This window comes from Panicum virgatum, chromosome 7K, assembly GCF_016808335.1.
Source record: "Panicum virgatum strain AP13 chromosome 7K, P.virgatum_v5, whole genome shotgun sequence".
Taxonomy (NCBI): Eukaryota; Viridiplantae; Streptophyta; class Magnoliopsida; order Poales; family Poaceae; genus Panicum; species Panicum virgatum.
In genome coordinates this window covers 46573943-46591536 of record NC_053142.1, presented here as the reverse complement: position 1 = coordinate 46591536, position 17594 = coordinate 46573943, and positions in this window count along the sequence as shown.

Below are 17594 nucleotides of genomic sequence, written 5' to 3'. Positions count from 1 at the left end.
CCTGGCAATGCGGTGGTACCCTACCACCAGCGCCAGGGCGGTGCGTCAGCGTCCGTGCGCTCCCCCACGGTGAGGGGTGCGCGAATAGAAGACCTGCGGGCGGAGCTCAATAGCAGGCGCGCGGGTGAGGACGCCCGCATCTCCGTGGAAAGGGCGCGAGAATGCCGCCTCAACATCAAGGGCCGCAACCTCAACGCTGACTTGGATGCAGCGGCACCCAAGCCTCCGGGAAACTCCCGGATACAGGCGGGCACCCCGGTGGCTGGGGTGGGTTGTGCTGCGCTGGAGGATCACCTCCGCGCGGTGGCATGGCCGTCCAAGTTCTACCCGCACCTGCCGGAGAAGTACGACGGTACCACTAATCCGTCGGAATTCCAGCAGGTGTACGTTACCGCCATCACAGCGGCTGGTGGCAACGACGCAGTCATGGCGAGCTACTTTCATGTAGCCTTGACAGGGCCAGCCCGGACTTGGCTCATGAACCTCACTCCTGGGACGATTCAGTCCTGGGAGGAGCTCTGTGCGAGGTTCACTGCGAACTTCGCCAGTGCGTACCAGCAGCATGGTGTGGAGGCTCACCTCCATGCCATGAGGCAGAAACCCGGAGAGACACTCCGGGCATTCATCTCGTACTTCACCAAGGTACGGGGTACCATTCCTCGTATCTCTGACGCATCTATCATTACTGCTTTCCGTCAGGGGGAACGTGATGAGAAGATGCTCGAGAAACTGGCGACGCACGAGGTGGAAAGCGTTACCACGCTTTTCTCCCTGATTGACAAGTGTGCCAGGGCCGCGCATGGCACTCAGCCCCCCAAGACGGAGATGCCAAGGCTGGTGGCTCCGGAGCTACCGTCCAGGGCGGTGGCAAGAAAAAGAAGAACAAGAACCGGGGTCGCGGGGAGCCACAAGCCGGCAGTTCGGTCGCTGCAGCAGCGGCACCAACTGCTACTGCAGCGGCTGGGGGCCAAAATGCGCATGGCAAGCGTCCAAACCCGCAAGGTGGCAACGGAGGTTCATGCCCAGTTCATCCCACCGCTCGCCACAGCGCCGTTGACTGCCGCGAGATCCAGAAACTCACGAAGCGGGTCAGTGGGCGGTGTGAGGAGGCCTCCAAGGACGGCTCACCCCCTCCTCGCCAGTGGTCTGGCAAGGAGAAAGCCTCCGACAGTGAGGCCGCTGCCGGGGAGAAGGAGCTGGGGTGCCAATCCCCCGCTCGGGAGCTGCAGGGCGTTTACAGCCACAACAACTCCGACTCTTACAACGAGGAGCGCCGCAGGAAGCTGTACGTAATGTACGGCGGAAGCTGGGAGCTTGTCTCCCAGTGGGACGTGAAGACCCTTCGCTGAGAGGTCCTTTCGGCGAAGCCGGGGGTCCCGAAGGCGGCGCCGCACCACAGGTGGAGGAACACCACCATCTCCTTCGGGCCATCTGACTGCCCGGAGAACATGGCTGGGGCTGGTGTACTACCTCTAGTCACCGCCCCTGTCATAGCCAACATCAGGCTCTATCACGTGCTGATTAACGGTGGGGCTGGCCTCAATGTCATCGCTATGCAGCGTTCAAGCAGCTGCAGATCCCGGAGTCCAAGCTGACTCCCTCTCGCCTATTCTACGAAGTGGGCCCACATCAGGTGTTCTCTCTGGGGAGCATCACTCTGCCGGTCATGTTCGGGACCGAGGAGAACTTCCGCACAGAGAGCGTCCAGTTCGATGTTGCGGAGGTGAACCTCCCGTCCAATGCTATCATTGGCAGGCCGGCTCTCTACCGCTTCATGGCCATTGCCCATTTTGGGTATTTGGTCCTGAAGATGCCTTCCCCTGCCGGTGTCCTCACCGTGCGGGGTGACCGCACCACTGCCGTCGCTGCAGTTGATAAACTGCATGCTCTGGCGGCAGAGGTTGCACGTTCCGAGGAGGACCCATCCACCTCACGAGCCAAGGTTCCTGCCAGGGCACATAAGGTTCAATCGTCCGACCAGGACAATGTACCCATGAAGACCGTGCAGATCGGAGCGGACTCCTCCAGGACCACCCGCATCACGGGAAACCTGGAGGAGAAATAGGAAGACGCGCTCATCACTTTCCTCCGGGCAAATGTGGACGTGTTCGCCTGGGAACCGTCAAAGATACCCGGGATCCCCAGGGAAGTGATCGAGCACCATCTGAGGATCTACCCTGACGCCACGCCGGTACGCCAGAAACCTCGGAAGCAGTCCGTGGAGCGGCAGAACTTCATCCATGAAGAAGTCCGCAAGCTGCTATACGCTGGCTTCATCGAGGAGGTCCACCACCCCGAGTGGTTGGCCAACCCAGTCGTCGTCCCAAAGGCCAACGGAAAGCTTCGGATGTGCATCGACTACACCAGCCTCAACAAGGCATGTCCTAGAGACCCCTATCCTCTTCCACGTATCGATCAGATTGTGGACTCCACCTCCTGGTGTGATCTTTTGTCTTTCCTAGATCATTACTCTGGTTTCCACCAGATACAGATGTCTAGAGAGGATAGGAAACATACTGCTTTTGTAACAGTGGATGGACTTTATTGCTATATTGTCATGCCATATGGTCTGCGGAATGCCTTACCCACTTTTGTGCGAGCTATGAACAAAACTTTCTGCAATTTAATTAGAGATATAGTTGAGGTGTATGTCGATGACATCATAGTCAAGACTAAGGTAGGGTCAACATTAGTTGAGGACCTGTCCCTCGTCTTCGACCGACTGCGCGCCACGTGCACGAAGCTGAATCCTGAGAAGTGCGTTTCCGGCGTCTCGGCAGGGAAGCTGCTGGGTTTCCTGGTCTCACATCGAGGCATCGAGGCAAACCCAGCCAAGATCAAGGCGATCGAGGCGATGAGGCCTCCTGGCCGCATCAAGGACGTCCAGAAGCTTACTGGATCTCTGGCAGCTCTTAGCCGCTTCATTTCGAGGCTGGCTGAGAGGCCCCCCCTTCTTCAAGCTATTGAGGAGGTCCGGTCCATTCTCTTGGACTGAAGAGGCTGAACAAACCTTTGAGGAACTGAAGCAGCACCTCACCTCACTGCCAGTATTGGTGGCTCCAGAGCTAGGTGAGACGCTGTTTTTGTATCTTGCTGCGTCTGCAGAGGCGGTCAGCATGGTGCTGGTGGCCGAGAGGACGGAGCAAGCTCGCCAGGGGGACACCAGGGTCCCCCGGCCAAGGATGGTGAGCCGGACCACAGACATGGGGGTCCGGCAGCCACTCCTCTGTCTGAAGGTCCGGACCCCGGACAAGGGGGTCCGGAGGAGCCTCGACCCAGTGGGAACCCAGAACCGCTGGGGGCCAAGGACCTGACATGGTGGACAAGGGCGAGCCGGACCCGGTGGCCAGGGTCCGGACCATCCAGAAGCCAGTCTACTATGTCAGCGAAGTCCTCCACAATACAAAGGCCAGGTATCTTGAGACGCATAAGCTTATCTATGCCATACTTATTGCGTCCAGGAAACTGCGCCACTATTCTCAGGCACACAGAGTTGTCGTAGTGACCTCTTATCCGCTGAGAGCGATCCTGCACAACTCCAACGCCACGGGCAACATCACCAAGTGGGCAGCAGAGTTGGCTGAGTTCCAGCTGGACTTCCAGCCCAGCCATGCAGTCAAAAGCCAAATCCTGGCTGATTTCATAGCAGAATGGACTCCTTCCCCAAGCAATTCTGGGGGTCCGAACCTCAACGCCGGACCCCCAGAGCCGGAAGTCAGGACACCAGTCTTCACCGAGCCCCACTGGACACTCTTTTTCGATGGGTCTGTCCGCAAGCAGTGGGCTGGAGCTGGTGTGGTCCTCATCGACCCAAACGGAGATCAGCTGAAGTACATGGTGCACCTTGAGTTCAAGGCCACCAACAACATGGCAGAGTACGAAGCTTTGATCTTTGGCCTGACACAAGCCCTGTCTCTGGGGGTCTGGCAGCTCCTGGTGAAGGGAGATTCTCAGCTGATCAACAAGCAGGTCCGGGGGGATTGCAGCTGCAACAATCTCCAGCTCGCGGCATACCTCATTCACGTGAGGAATCTCGAGAAGGACTTCGACGCCTTGGAACTACAATATGTTCCCCGCGAATTCAACTCAGCAGCAGATGATCTCTCAGTGAGAGCATCTACCTGGGCACCCATGCCCGAGGGCGTCTTCGAAAGACGGTTGCTGAGACCTACCGCCAGCCTGCCGAACTGAGTGAAGGGGATCAAGCTAGAACCTCGAAGCTAGCGGTCCCGGCGGCATTCCATCCGTGGTGCCCGCCAGGGTTGTGTGCACTGTTGAGGATCCTGGAGACCTCATAGAGCCACTCCCACCTGCTCAGGGAGGTCCCGATGCATGGATCTCCGAGATCCGGGACTACCTGAAAGACAATATCCTTCCTGATGACGATGTATCCGCTGAGCGCATAGTACGATTGGCTAAACGCTACGCGGTGGTAGAAGGAGATCTCTACCGCCGTGGCGCCAATGGTATCCTCATGCGGTGCATTTCCCAGGAAGAGGGCCGCGAGTTACTCACGGAGATCCATGGAGGCGAGTGTGGAAGTCATTCCTCATCTCGCACGCTTGTTGGTAAGGCCTTTCGGCATGGCTTCTACTGGCCGACAGCACTCCAAGATGCAGCTGAGCTGGTAAGGTCCTGCAAAGCATGCCAGTTCCATGCAAAGCAAATACACACACCGGCTCAAACTCTGCAAATGATCCCGCCCTCATGACCATTTTCCATATGGGGCGTGGATATCCTGGGGCCGTTCCCCCGGGCCGTCGGCGGGTACCCGTTCCTCTACGTCGCCATTGACAAATTCACAAAATGGCCGGAGGTTACCCCTGTGGTGAACATCACCAAAAAAATCAGCAGTCGCATTCCTCAAGTCCATTGTGTGCAGATTTGGCGTCCCAAACCGCATCATCGCGGACAACGGGACCAATTCAAAAGCAGACTCTTCCAAGAGTACTGCGAGGACATCGGCATCCTGCTATGCTTTGCGTCCGTGGCACATCCCCGCAGCAATGGACAGGTCGAGAGAGCAAATGCAGAGGTCCTTAGGGGACTCAAGACCCGCACCTATAACTGCTTAAAGAAGCATGGTGCAAAATGGGTTGATGAGCTTCCGTGCGTGCTATGGGGCAACCGGACCACACCCAGCCGAGCCACCGGGAAGACCCCACTCTTCCGGGTTTGCGGGGGCTGAAGCATGCCTTCCCTCGGAAATTCACCTGGGCTCACCATGGGTCCAGGCTTTTGATAAATCCATGCAGGAACAACTGCGGCGTGACGATGTGGACTTCGTTGACGAACGAAGGTGGCAAACAGCAATCCGAAATGCACGCTACAACCAGGCGCTCAGGCGTTATCATCAACGGTTCGTGCACAGTAGGGAGCTCCGGGCAGGGGACCTCGTCCTAAGGCGGATCCTGAACCGAGCAGGGCTCCACAAACTCTCCCCCAGCTGGGAGGGTCCCTTCAAGGTTACAGAAGTATGCTGGCCCGGATGCATTCGCCTTGCCACAGAAGAAGGGGTGCCGCTACCCAACCCATGGAACATAGAGCATCTACGTAAGTTTTACGCTTAGACAGAGCAGGAAATGAATTTTTCCTTTGTAATAAGATAGGATCAGCGTGCGGTCCAGAGCGGTGGGGGTCCATCCTCGTAAATCCGGCCTCTAGCATCCATCGCACCATCGGCTAGCATTAACACGCGGCCCAGAGCGGTAGAGGTCCACCCTCATAAACCCGGCCTCTGGCATCCATCGCGCAAGCCATGTATATCAAGTTGCAAAGGAAAGATTTGCTCTCCGTTATGTCTTTGTGTCAAAATTTTATTTCGCATTTCGATTCTCGAGCTTTTCCCTTTCTAACCCCCGCGCGGACTTCCACTCTTGTCGCTACAGCTAAGATCTGTATTGAGTTGCCGGACTGCCGTACAAGTCCGGACCCCCTTGCTGCTGGGAGAGGGGTTCGGACCCCTAGGGACCTGCTCTGGGGAGGGGTGCTTGTTTCTTGGGGTGGTCCGGAGTCCTGTGTAGCCGCTTAGCTGGTTCCGTACCCAAAGCCTACACGCTCCACCACCCTGTAACAAGTGCTCTAGTACCCGGAGCTGGGTAATTAGGGGCCCGGACCTCGTTCTAGCTCAAGAGTTGGCTTCCTAAGTCCTACACGACAAGTCCAGCTCCATATCTCAAAGGATCGAGTACGACAGAATGGCCTCACCCACTGCTAGGGAGGGGTCCGGAACGTCGGAGCCAGGTCCGGTAAAGTCGTGCTTGTTTCCTGGAGTGGTCCGGAGCCCTGTGTAGCGGCTTAGCTTGGTTCCGTATCCTAAGCCTACACACTCCACCACTCTGTAACAAGCATCGTGCTGCCTGGACCTGCGTATCCGGAGCTCCAGACCTCATACTAGCTTGGGGGCCGGTTCAGAATAGGTCCCGCGGGCCTGCTACTAAGCTTTGACTTTGAGTGGTACGCAGGTTAAGCTTTGACTGGTGGTAGCTAGCCTCAAACCATTGAGCCTACCTACTAGGGGGCCCGGTATCCGCTTTAAGGCTTTATGCAGATCGAGGTCCAGTCTCGGTGGTAGACAGACTCAAACAACTGAGCCTGTCTCCCAGGGGGCCCGGAGCGTTCGCTTTGAGCCAGATACCAAGGATCGATTCTGCATGCGTCAAACAACTAAGTTGCAATATCATTACTACCATCCCAGCGAGTTTGATTTTCCTCTCTATAGTTTCTTCTGCTATTCAGGGAATAAGTCGCTCGTTTGACTTACAATCTGTGCTACACCTGTGCCCAAGAACACTTGTTCAACCTCATAGGGGGGTCCGGAGCGTCTTCTCGGCTCGGATGGCAGATAGGGTCTAACAACTGAACCTATCTACCAGGGGGCCTGGGCGCCGGGGTGCTGCATACCACAAACCAGAGCAACTGACAAACAGCTAAGTTGAAATTTCTTATATTAAAATTTCAACAAGTACAATGTTTTACATAACACAAAAAACAAAAGTTCTACTGCTGTGATGGTCCAGCTCAGGAATCTGCAGGCTCCCGCTTGAAATAAGCAGGTACAAAGTCGACGACCTCTCGCACGCTTTCCCGAGCGGATGCTTCCGTCTCCGCCACTAGACCATGGACGACGGGGGCTAGTGAGATGGCAGGGTCGTGGCTCCAGAGGCAGGTCAAAATGTACTCCGCCACCATCCGGCACAGCTCACGGCCCTCGGCTTCAAGGTGGCCAGCGAGGATCGGCTCCAGGCGCCGAAGTCTCTCTGAAGCAGAGTTCAGCACCGGGAGGGCGTCAGGAATTGAAGCGGGCGGCCCCGCCACTTGGATTGGACTCATTCCAAGTGGCACCAAAGCTAAGCTTGCTTCGGCCGCCCAGTCGATGATTCGCTGGGCCTCCATGCGCTGGTCCTCCTGCAGCTTCCGGGCTGCCTCCTGGACCGCCTCCTGCACCTGGGCATCCAGTGCCGCCTGAGCCGCCTCCAGCTGGCGGGTCTTCTCTTGGAGCGAGGCCTCCTTCCACGCCGCTGACTCCTTCAGGGTCTTAAGAGACTCGCGCTGGCGCGCAAGGGCCTACTCCATGCTGGTGGTGAGGGATTCCCGTCGTGCAAGGGACTTCCTCTCCTCCTCGAGGTCCGCCTCGGCAACAGCCTGCTTGCTGGCGGTCTCCTGCAGCTCCTGGCGCCATCGATGTAGGGACTCGGAGAGTTTGTCGAGCTCCTGCTTGCGGACCTCGAGTCCCTGGCTGCGAGACTCGAGCTCGGATCGCTGGGCCGCAAGGCTGGCCTCCTTCTTGGCAATAGCCTCCTCCCGCAGCTCCAGGGCTTTCTCCCGTCCCACCGCCGCGAGCTCCCGGTCGAACACCATCCGGGGTCCTTTCCTGTAGGAACAATCTGCGCAGAAGAGCAAGGGGTGAGGAGGCTCGAAGGCAAAGGGGCGCAAAGGTTTGGAAGAAAGAAGGCGAATGCGGAAAAGTAACCGCGGCATGCGGTTCGGCCTCTTATGGAGCCTGATCCATCCGGCGCGCCCCGAAACCGTCGCTGGAAGCCAAGCGACGCTCACGCCTGGTGTTAGCCGCCCAGTCCATGACAAGGGGGCCCAGGCCCGCCTGGCAGGAGAGGCGGGTAACAAACGAAGGTGTGAAAAGGTGGGATTCGAACCGTCGTGCGCGTGCGGAGCGAGGCGGAAGCCGAACCGACGCGCCTGTACGAGCGCTGACAGGGTCAGACCTTTCGGGAACCGCGCTGGCGGAAAAGAATTCCTTTTACCCGGCGGCAGTAGTGCCGAGCGACGTACGCGTGACTAGGCGCACCACTGTGCGTGGGGGCCTTAAGTCAGTGAGCCGTTGCGACGTGATGGGCTAGTAGGGAACCCGATGGATGGTCAAAGCCGGACAAGACTCCTACAGCGCGCACAGTCTAATGCTGGAGGCTTTAAGTTATGCAGAGCTAGATCACAGTAGTGGCCCCACCTGCGGGTTCGTAGCCTTTCCCGAGGTGGGCCCGGGGGCCACTGTCGGTACCCCGTAAAATCACACCCAACACACACCTAGGCCAGCCAATTGGTGACCCGTATCGCATCCCCAAAATGGAAAGCTTTATTGAACTTTTTGTGATAAAGAATCCATTGTGCTGTGATCTCTATTGTTCCAAATCCAACTTGTTCGTGCCTATAAATGCACACCATACCACACCCCATAGCAATGCACACTAGTAGACCACGCCACACAGTAGCAAAGCAGCCATGGTAGGGTTTAGCAAAAGAGAAGGAAGAGGGAGGGTACCTGTAGCTTTAGAGAACCAACCAATATACCAAGGAGGCTTCTGCTGGGTCGCCATGCGCTATGAGGCAGAGAACGGGATGCAGCCAAGGATGACTTGCCGGCTCCTGGAATTTGGGTGTCTCATCAGCTTTGCTGAGGCTTAGAGACTTAGCCGGCAAGTCTGTCCTTGGCTACACCTAGTTCTCTTCCTCTCGTGTGTGGCCCTCAAGCACTTCAAGAGCTCCAAGATTTGCATTCATGTCAGCTCGACTAAGGAAATACAAGACCAAGTATATATGTAAGCCCTAAAAAAGCCTGTATCTCAAGTTAAAACTCTAATTATTGACATATATTATTTTCAGCTTTATACATCTGCATGTATTATTAGAAGTCAGATATACGTTGCCATTTCTGCAATTTGAGATATATGAATATATAGTGCAAGTATAAAGGCTTGCATATGAAGGGCGGGGCTGGTGCAGCGGTAGAGCCTACCGTCCGTAACCGGAAGGTCCCGGGTTCGAGCCCCAACCTCTGCACATTTGTGTGGGTAAGACTTGGAGTTTAAAAACAACTCTTCCCCAGACCCCGCACAGTGCGGAAAGCCTACGGCACTGGGTACGCCCTTTTTTTATAAAGGCTTGCATATACAAGCTCAAGAGATCTCCATCTGGCATCACATGTCGAATTTAATATGTGCATCTGTCAGACCATATTCTCACTATTTTATACCATTGTCGTATGCTAACCTATGGCGTTTGATTGAAAAGAACTACTTATTAATCGTGTCGCCTCATGATGCAAACCAAAAGGCCAAGGGAAGTACAGCACACACTACACATCAGGAGTCCTCGAGGTTCCCGCTCAGCAACAACAAATGTACTTAAAATTGTGATAGCATTAGTATGCAGAAGAAAACATGTAGCATGCACTACGGGAGAAGCACCTACTATGCAGTTCGTGCATGTACACCATGTTGAGAAAGTGCTGCACCTTGTTTAAAAGAAAAAAAATGAATACATTGGTTACCACTTTCCTCAAGTAATCAGTAATTGTGGTCCTGCTTCATGTAAAAAAAAAACAAGTCTTATCATTAAGAACATGTTGGACAACAGTTAAAGCTAAAAGGAAATCTAACACATCATCACAAACGAGGAAAAAAAACATCATAAGAGCATCTCACTGGTGGCCTTAACATCATTAGATCATGATGATACCTTATTTATATAAGGGCAAGGGAAAAAGGCTTTTGTCTTAACTTCACTAAAATTCAAGATTACAGTGGTATTGAGTTAAAGTTACAGGCAATGCATACCTGAGAATGGTAGCATCAGACCTGTAAACTTTAATTAAAGCTGATTCGGATGAGATAAGCTCCATGTCAGCATTGGTATCCACAGCAATAATTATGGACAGAAGCCCACAACCCTCCATTGCGCTGCCTAATGAAGACATGGTAAATTCTGAAGAAGCAGTTTTTCTTGGGACATTAGATAGAGAAGTTAGTAGATATTTTTATGGGGGAAAAAGCTAGACAAGCCATCAGTGTTTGAAATTTACACTATGAAGATAAATTATTTCAGTGGGCCAACTATTGGAGCAAACTATAACGGTGTTATGAGAAAATATTTGCTAAAGAAGCATAATATAAAAAGGACTAATTTCCAGCCTATCATTGTAATTTTGTACAATCCTTTATTTTCCACTGTCAGTGACACAGGTGGCCCGCATGTCATTGAGGCATTGAAACACCGAAGGCAAGGATTTTTTTCTCTCGAACAACACCAATGGCAAGGGTTGCAATTTTCTTTCAATGTCAAATAAATAATGAATTTATCAATATATACATGCATTATCATGAATTTGTAACAGGACTCATTGTCATCAATGTCATTAATGTACAATTTTAATTATCAGGGTAAGTCGACAGGAGGTATAAAGATATCAGTTGACATTCTCTCCTCCCTTGCAAGGTTCTAATTAAAAACTATTTAGTTGGATCGTACAATATAACTGCCCAGTTATGCGGCTCAATCATTAATTATAGCAACAAGCAGTGGAACCGGCTCCTTGTATATGTCCTAGTAGACCTAATTTTAGCACACTGTTTCCTTATAAGCAATAATTAATAAAGGCAGAGTCGTCCAAGATCAGAAAAATAATTCAAAAATTCCAGAGCGGAAGACTGCAAGTAGACAGCATGCCTGATCAGTAATAACAAACTAACAACAATAGATCTTATTCGCAAACATAGAAGTTGGCACAACACTACTGCAGCCCTTTTTTTATTCACAACAAAGCTTGCGTTTAGTAAGCATATTAAAGAAACTTACCACTAAGGTAATCTGAACAATTAATTAAGCTCAATCCCTTCAGAGTTCAGATTGGAATGAAAATCATTTCTGCCCATCTGAACGGATGTGCCTCGAGTTCAGGTAAAGAAAGTATGGGTTCAATCCCAGCCTATACAAAGAAGCTCTAAGAATGCTGAGGAATAAAGCTGTGCATGAACAATTGAGAGAATATATAGATCTCCTAAGTCAGCTTACTATCTTATTTTTAAAAATTGAACACAAGTTTTCCAGTCTTTATCTGCCTTATACCCTAATAAATTTACTATAATAATTACAGATATGAAAACAAGATATAAATTAAAACTGAAGCAACAAAAGTTGCATTAATGAAAACATCTAGTTATGAAAAAATAGAATTATAATTATCATTGTCTAAATAGATAAATTAGGAGCAAAAAGAAGTATTATCACAGATCAAATGTGTAAATAAAGAAGTGAATAGTGTGGTATTATGCTAATGGGTGTATATTATTACTTGTGCTTTGTCAGGCCACACATTCCCACGGGCATCAAAACGTTTCTGATATAAATAAAAACTGGTAACAGTTCAACATAAATTAGCACGTTGGGTGGAACAACCATTCCATCTTAAGAACAAAACAAAGAAATAAAGAAGGATTGTCTCCAAATGTTAGGTCAAGATGCTCCCACTTTCACATTAGTAGACTTACCAATGGCATCTTCGCACTGGCATGTTCTACTGAAGTTGCATTTTACATAACAGACGTCTGAAGTTTTTTTTTTTAGAACTCAGACGCCTGAAGATTGCACACTGTATTCTTTTAAAAAACGCACATTTTACATGACAGACGTCTGAAGATTGCACTGTATTCTTTTAAAAATAAAACACTCCGGAAGATTGCCTGCAAAAGCACAAGGCAAAGGTTACCAATATAACATTGTTAGACCTCAGAATAAATATAATGCATATTGACTCTTTGAGTATTCCCAATAAGGAAGAAAACAGATACAATTTGGAGTTAAATCAAGAACTTTACAATCATTGGAGAATTTGGAGAAATTAAATATATATGGTTTGCTTAAATTAAGGCATCCTGCCCTACCATAACATCTGAAATAATTGAAATAGCTTTTGATAGACTTTCAGGCCTAAGAGATCAGATAATTTCTTTCATTCTCCTGGTTCTGCTCATGATTTCCATACAAAGTACAGTGAACCTAGCAATAGCTAGCAGATTGAAATGCAATGCCCATTTTTAGCTTCATATATCAAAGTGGATGCCTCACTTGCGCTTGCAGGTGTGATTTAGCTTTTGAACAAGGCTGTCACTGATCCTGAAAAATCTGAAGGCCAGGATTTACTGAACATGTGCAGGGAAAGCAGTAAGACCAATAATCTAAAGAAGGTCCAGAGCCACCAAAGTATCATTGTATCAAGAGCAGCTTCACAATATCATGTGATAAATAAAGGGCTGAAGCACTCTTCACCATGAACAAGCAAAAGTAACTGGTCGTGACTCATGAGCTACATGATCTTTGCTGTCAGAAGCACGGGTCCATCTTTTGTGATGATACATGCTATGCAGTCAAAACCTCGTTTCCTTTAATCTAATGGAAAGATGCGAGGCTCCACATTTCAGTCAAAAATTGAGACTCGCAATTGACACGGGATGCCAGCTCAGAAAGGCCAAAACAAAACCACTGAATAGATGCTTCACACAACCAGCCTGACAAAACAAGTCCATACGTGCCAACTTCTTGGTCCACAAATCTTGTTAGAAAATGGAAATCAAGAAAAGCCCCAATAAATGAAAAGGCTCCAGAACCTTCAGTCCAATAAGAGAAAAGTTTATGCCAATAATTTCAAACTTTATGACAAAAGGAGATTCCAGAACCGTTCCTGATAAACTTGCAGTGCTTCCTATAAATATACTTCTCTATCTATACACCATAACGACCTAGCAAAATTACTAAAGAAAGCATAATGAAAGAGTGTAGCAAGGGCCATGCAGACAAGAATGGCTTATCTTCCTCCAAATCTAGAAGGGTGGGATATATATAGATCATATACATGGGTCTCTAGATAGACCTCTATACATGGGCTCACATATACACCAACACCCCCCGCAGTCTGAACTACCGGCGCAGCGGTGTTCAAGACTGGACAATAAGAAAGCCAACACCCCCCCCCGCACCGCAGTCTGAACTACCGGCGCAGCGGTGTTCAAGACTGGACAAGAAGAGAGTACAAAGAGAGTACAAAGGGCAAATACCCCCCGCAGCCACAACTAGCCACCTACTACGTTGAGGCTGGAGCGAAACTCCGCGAAGGTCGAGGAGGGTAGTCCCTTGGTGAAGATGTCGGCAAACTGGGAGGTAGTCGGGACATGGAGTACCCGAACATCGCCGATGGCGACTCTGTCGCGCACGAAGTGTATGTCGATCTCCACATGCTTCGTCCGCTGATGCTGGACGGGGTTGGTGGAGAGATACACGGCGCTGACATTGTCGCAGTAGACGAGTGTGCTCTTGGCGAGCGGGCTGTGGAGCTCCGCCAAGAGCTGTCGTAGCCAAGACGCCTCCGCCACGCCGTTAGCGACATCACGGTACTCCGCCTCGGCACTGGAGCGGAAGACAACCGGCTGCCGCTTGGACAACCAGGAGACCAGGTTGCCGCCCAGGAAGACGGCGTAGCCGGAAGTGGAACGGCGAGTGTCCGGACAGACAGCCCAGTCAGCATCGGTGTAGACCACCAGCTCAGCAGAGGATGAGCGGTGAAGAACCAGGCCGAGGTCCACAGTGCCACGGACGTAGCGGAGGAGACGCTTCAGCGCAGTGAGGTGTGACTCCCATGGATCATGCATATGGAGACAGACTGCTGAACAGCGTAGGTGAGGTCCGGCCTGGTGAATGTGAGGTACTGCAGAGCGCCGGCCAGACTCCGGTAGGCAGTAGGATCAGCCACCGGAACACCCAAATCTGCAGATAGCTTCGCCTGAGTGTCGACAGGAGTGGAGCAGGGCTTGCAATCAGTCATCCCAGCCCGCTCCAGAATATCAAGTGCGTACTACTGCTGGTGAAGGAGAAGACCAGATGGGCGAGACTCAACAGTGACACCCAAGAAGTGGTGGAGCTGACCAAGATCTTTCATAGCAAACTCCTGCTGCAGAGAGGAGATGACACTCTGAAGCAACTGCTGACTGGAGGTTGTGAGCACAATGTCATCGACATAGAGCAGCAGATATGCAATCTCATCCCCACGGCGGTAGATGAAGAGAGACGTGTCAGATTTGGCCTCGGTGAGCCCCAATGTCAACAAGAATGTGGCGAACCAAGAGTACCAAGCCCGAGGAACCTGCTTCAGACCATAGAGACTTGTTGAGCCGGCAGACCATATCCGGACGACTCGAGACCATATCGAGAGCGAGTCGGCGGAGGCGATGGCTCCGGTGTAGGCACCGCAGGAGCCTCCAGAGCCGGAGGCGGCGCCGGTGTCGGCGCCGAACGATGCCGGTACACCTACGGAGGCTGAGCGTACTGCGGTGGCGCCGGTGTCGGCGTCGAGCGACGCCGGTACACCTGCACCGGCTGAGCGTACCGCGCAGGTGCAGGGAGATGCACCAGGTCCGCGTGCGGCACGACCGGAGGTCCAGGGGCCGCGCGTAGCGAGGCCGCGGGCACCGGGGCCGCGCTCGGTGCAGCAGAGATCTTCGGAAGTGGCGTCGGTGCGCCGGGAAAACCTGCAGGGAAAGAACAGACAGGTGACGGTGGCTGAACCACCGGGTCAGTCGGAAACAGAGACTCCAGCTCGGGGTCAGGAGAAGGTGTGGAGGAGGTGGAGTAGGGAAAATCCAACTCGTCAAAGACGACGTGTCGGGAGATCAGAACACGGCGAGAGGTGAGATCAAAGCATCGGTACCCCTTGTGGTCAGGGGAGTAACCAAGGAACACACAGCGAGTTGAGCGGGGCACCAGCTTGTGAGAAGCAGTGGCGGAGGTGTTAGGGTAACACGCACACCCGAAGACCCGAAGGTGGTCGTAGCGAGGAGGGGTACCGAAAAGGGTGTAGTGTGGAGTGGGAGCAGGAGAAGCAGTGGACAGAAGACGGTTGAGCAAGTAGGTGGCGGTGTGGAGGCTCTCAGCCCAGAAGCGCGGGGGCAGAGAGGCCTGGATCAGAAGGGTGCGCACGACGTCGTTTGTCGTGCGAATCATCCGCTCAGCCTTGCCGTTCTGAGAAGAGGTATACGGACAAGACATATGCAGTTGGACACCCTGAGAGAGGAAGAAGGAACTGGAGGTGGAGTTATCGAACTCACGCTCGTTGCCACACTGGATGGCCTTAATGGTGAGGCCGAACTGAGTGGACACCCAGGCAAAGAAGTGGAGGAGGGTGGGGAAGGTCTCAGACTTAGCGCGCAAAGGAAAAGTCCAAGAGTAGTGTGAGAAATCATCAACTACCACCAGATAATATTTGTAGCCAGAGAGGCTGAGAACAGGAGAGATCCACAGGTCACAGTGAACAAGATCAAAGGCATGCGAAGAAGAAGAAAAAGGGAGTCGAACATGGCGACCAAGCTGGCACGCATGGCAGAGGTGCTCAGCAGGAGCCCTAGTACAAGGAACATCTGTACTATGACTGAGTTGAGCCAGAACGTCGCGGCCGGGGTGACCAAGACGGCGGTGCCAGATGGTGGAAGGCGGCGTCGCGGCAAAAGCGGCAGACGAAGAAGAAGGCGAAAGTGGTGCAGCGGAAGAAGGAAGGCGAATGGTGTAAAGGGGTCCCGTGCTGTCACACCGGAGTAGCGGACGCCGGGAGGCCGAATCCTTTACAGTGAGGCCAGAAGAATCAGACTCGATGGAATAAGAATTGTTAGCTGTAAACTGACGAATGAAAAGAAGGTTATAAACCATCTGAGGAGCAACAAGGACATTGGGAAGAAGAAAAAAACCAGGAGCAGAACCCACGGCGGTGACAGGAAGGCAAGACCCGTCACCAACCATGATTGAAGAAGGACAAGAGGGGTGTGGGGGTCGCACAGAAGAGAGGATACCAGCATCTGGGGTGGTGTGGAAGGAGGCACCCGAGTCGGCGATCCACTCGGTGCTGACCGGCGGCGTCCGCCCCATGGCACTGAATGACTATGCCAGTGCGGCCTGGTCCCACCCCCAGGCCAGGTCGGCTGCTGGCTGGGTGGATCGGGCGGGGTCCATAACGGCGCGAACAGGGGAGCAGCAGCGGCGAGCATGGCCACCGGCTGGGGCTGAGGACGAGGGCCCCCCATGACCCTGAAACGGCCACATCGGGATGCGCCCTGGCCATGGGGCGCTGAAGGATGGCCAAGGCGTACCTCCAAGGCCAGGAGCAGGAGTGGGAGCCGGAGTCGGGTCCGGAGTGCCCCGAGCACCACCACCACGTCCCCTCCGCTGACGATGCCTTCGGCCTCCCCCACCCTCGGTTTGGCCGGTGAGAGGAGCACCGAGGAGGGGGTCGGGCGGGTTGATCCGGGGTCCAGATCCAGAAGGCGGAGCCTGGTGGGATGATGAAGCGCCGTGCTCGGGGAAGGGAACGGGTGGGACAAGGAAGTAGGGCTTCTCCGCGGCGACCCGAAGAGTGAGAACGTTGGCCGCGGAGCGCTCGCGCTCCTCCTAAGCGAGGGCGGCCGTGTGGGCCCGCTCCTGAGCCGCCGCAGCCTCCGACTTGGCAGCGAGGAGGGCCGTAGCAGCATTGGCGGCCATCGCGGGTAGAGGCACCGCGGGCGCGGCTACGGGTGCCGTGGGAGCGGCCACGGGCAGCGCAGGAGCGGCCACGGGCGGCGGCAGCAGCGGCGACCTCGGCGCGCGCGGCAGCTAGAGTGGCGCATAGGGCGGCGGTGGCGTTGGGCGCGCCCGCCCCCGCGAGCACGCCCACTGTGGCGACGCCCGGGGCCGGCACGCCCGCGACGGCGACGCCCGGGGCCGGCACGCCCGCGACGGCGGCTCCCAGGGCCGGCCAGCCCGCAGCAGCGGCAAGTGCGGGGGGCAGCACGCCCGCTGCGGTGGCGCCCGGGGCCAGCGCACCCGCGGCGAGCTCAGGATGGTGACGCGCGGGGGCGCCGGGATGGAGCAGGGGTGGCGCAAGGAAAAGCAGGGGACCCTGCACGGGTAGCACGCCCCGCACGGACGGCGGCTGCAGGGGTTGCAGGGCGCCCGCGGCGGCAGCGCCCGCAGCCCCCGCGGCCCCCGCGGTGTTCGGCGCTGGCACGATGGCAGCCAGCGCGGCGGCCGGCGCGCGCCAGGCCGGAGATGCCCAGGCGGCGGCGCCAGCGCCAGCGGAGGAAGAGGCGGCGGCAGCAGGGGGCCAGGCGCACGCCGTAGGGGCAGCCAGAGCAGAAGAATAGGAGGGAAGGGGAGGGACCTAGGTGCTCTTCCAACCATCTTTAACTCAAATATTTGTATTACTTCAAAATAAAATCATATTTTAAAAAAAATAGTATAAATATTTGAACTAAAAAGATCTGGAGATGCATCTAAAGATCACCAATTTG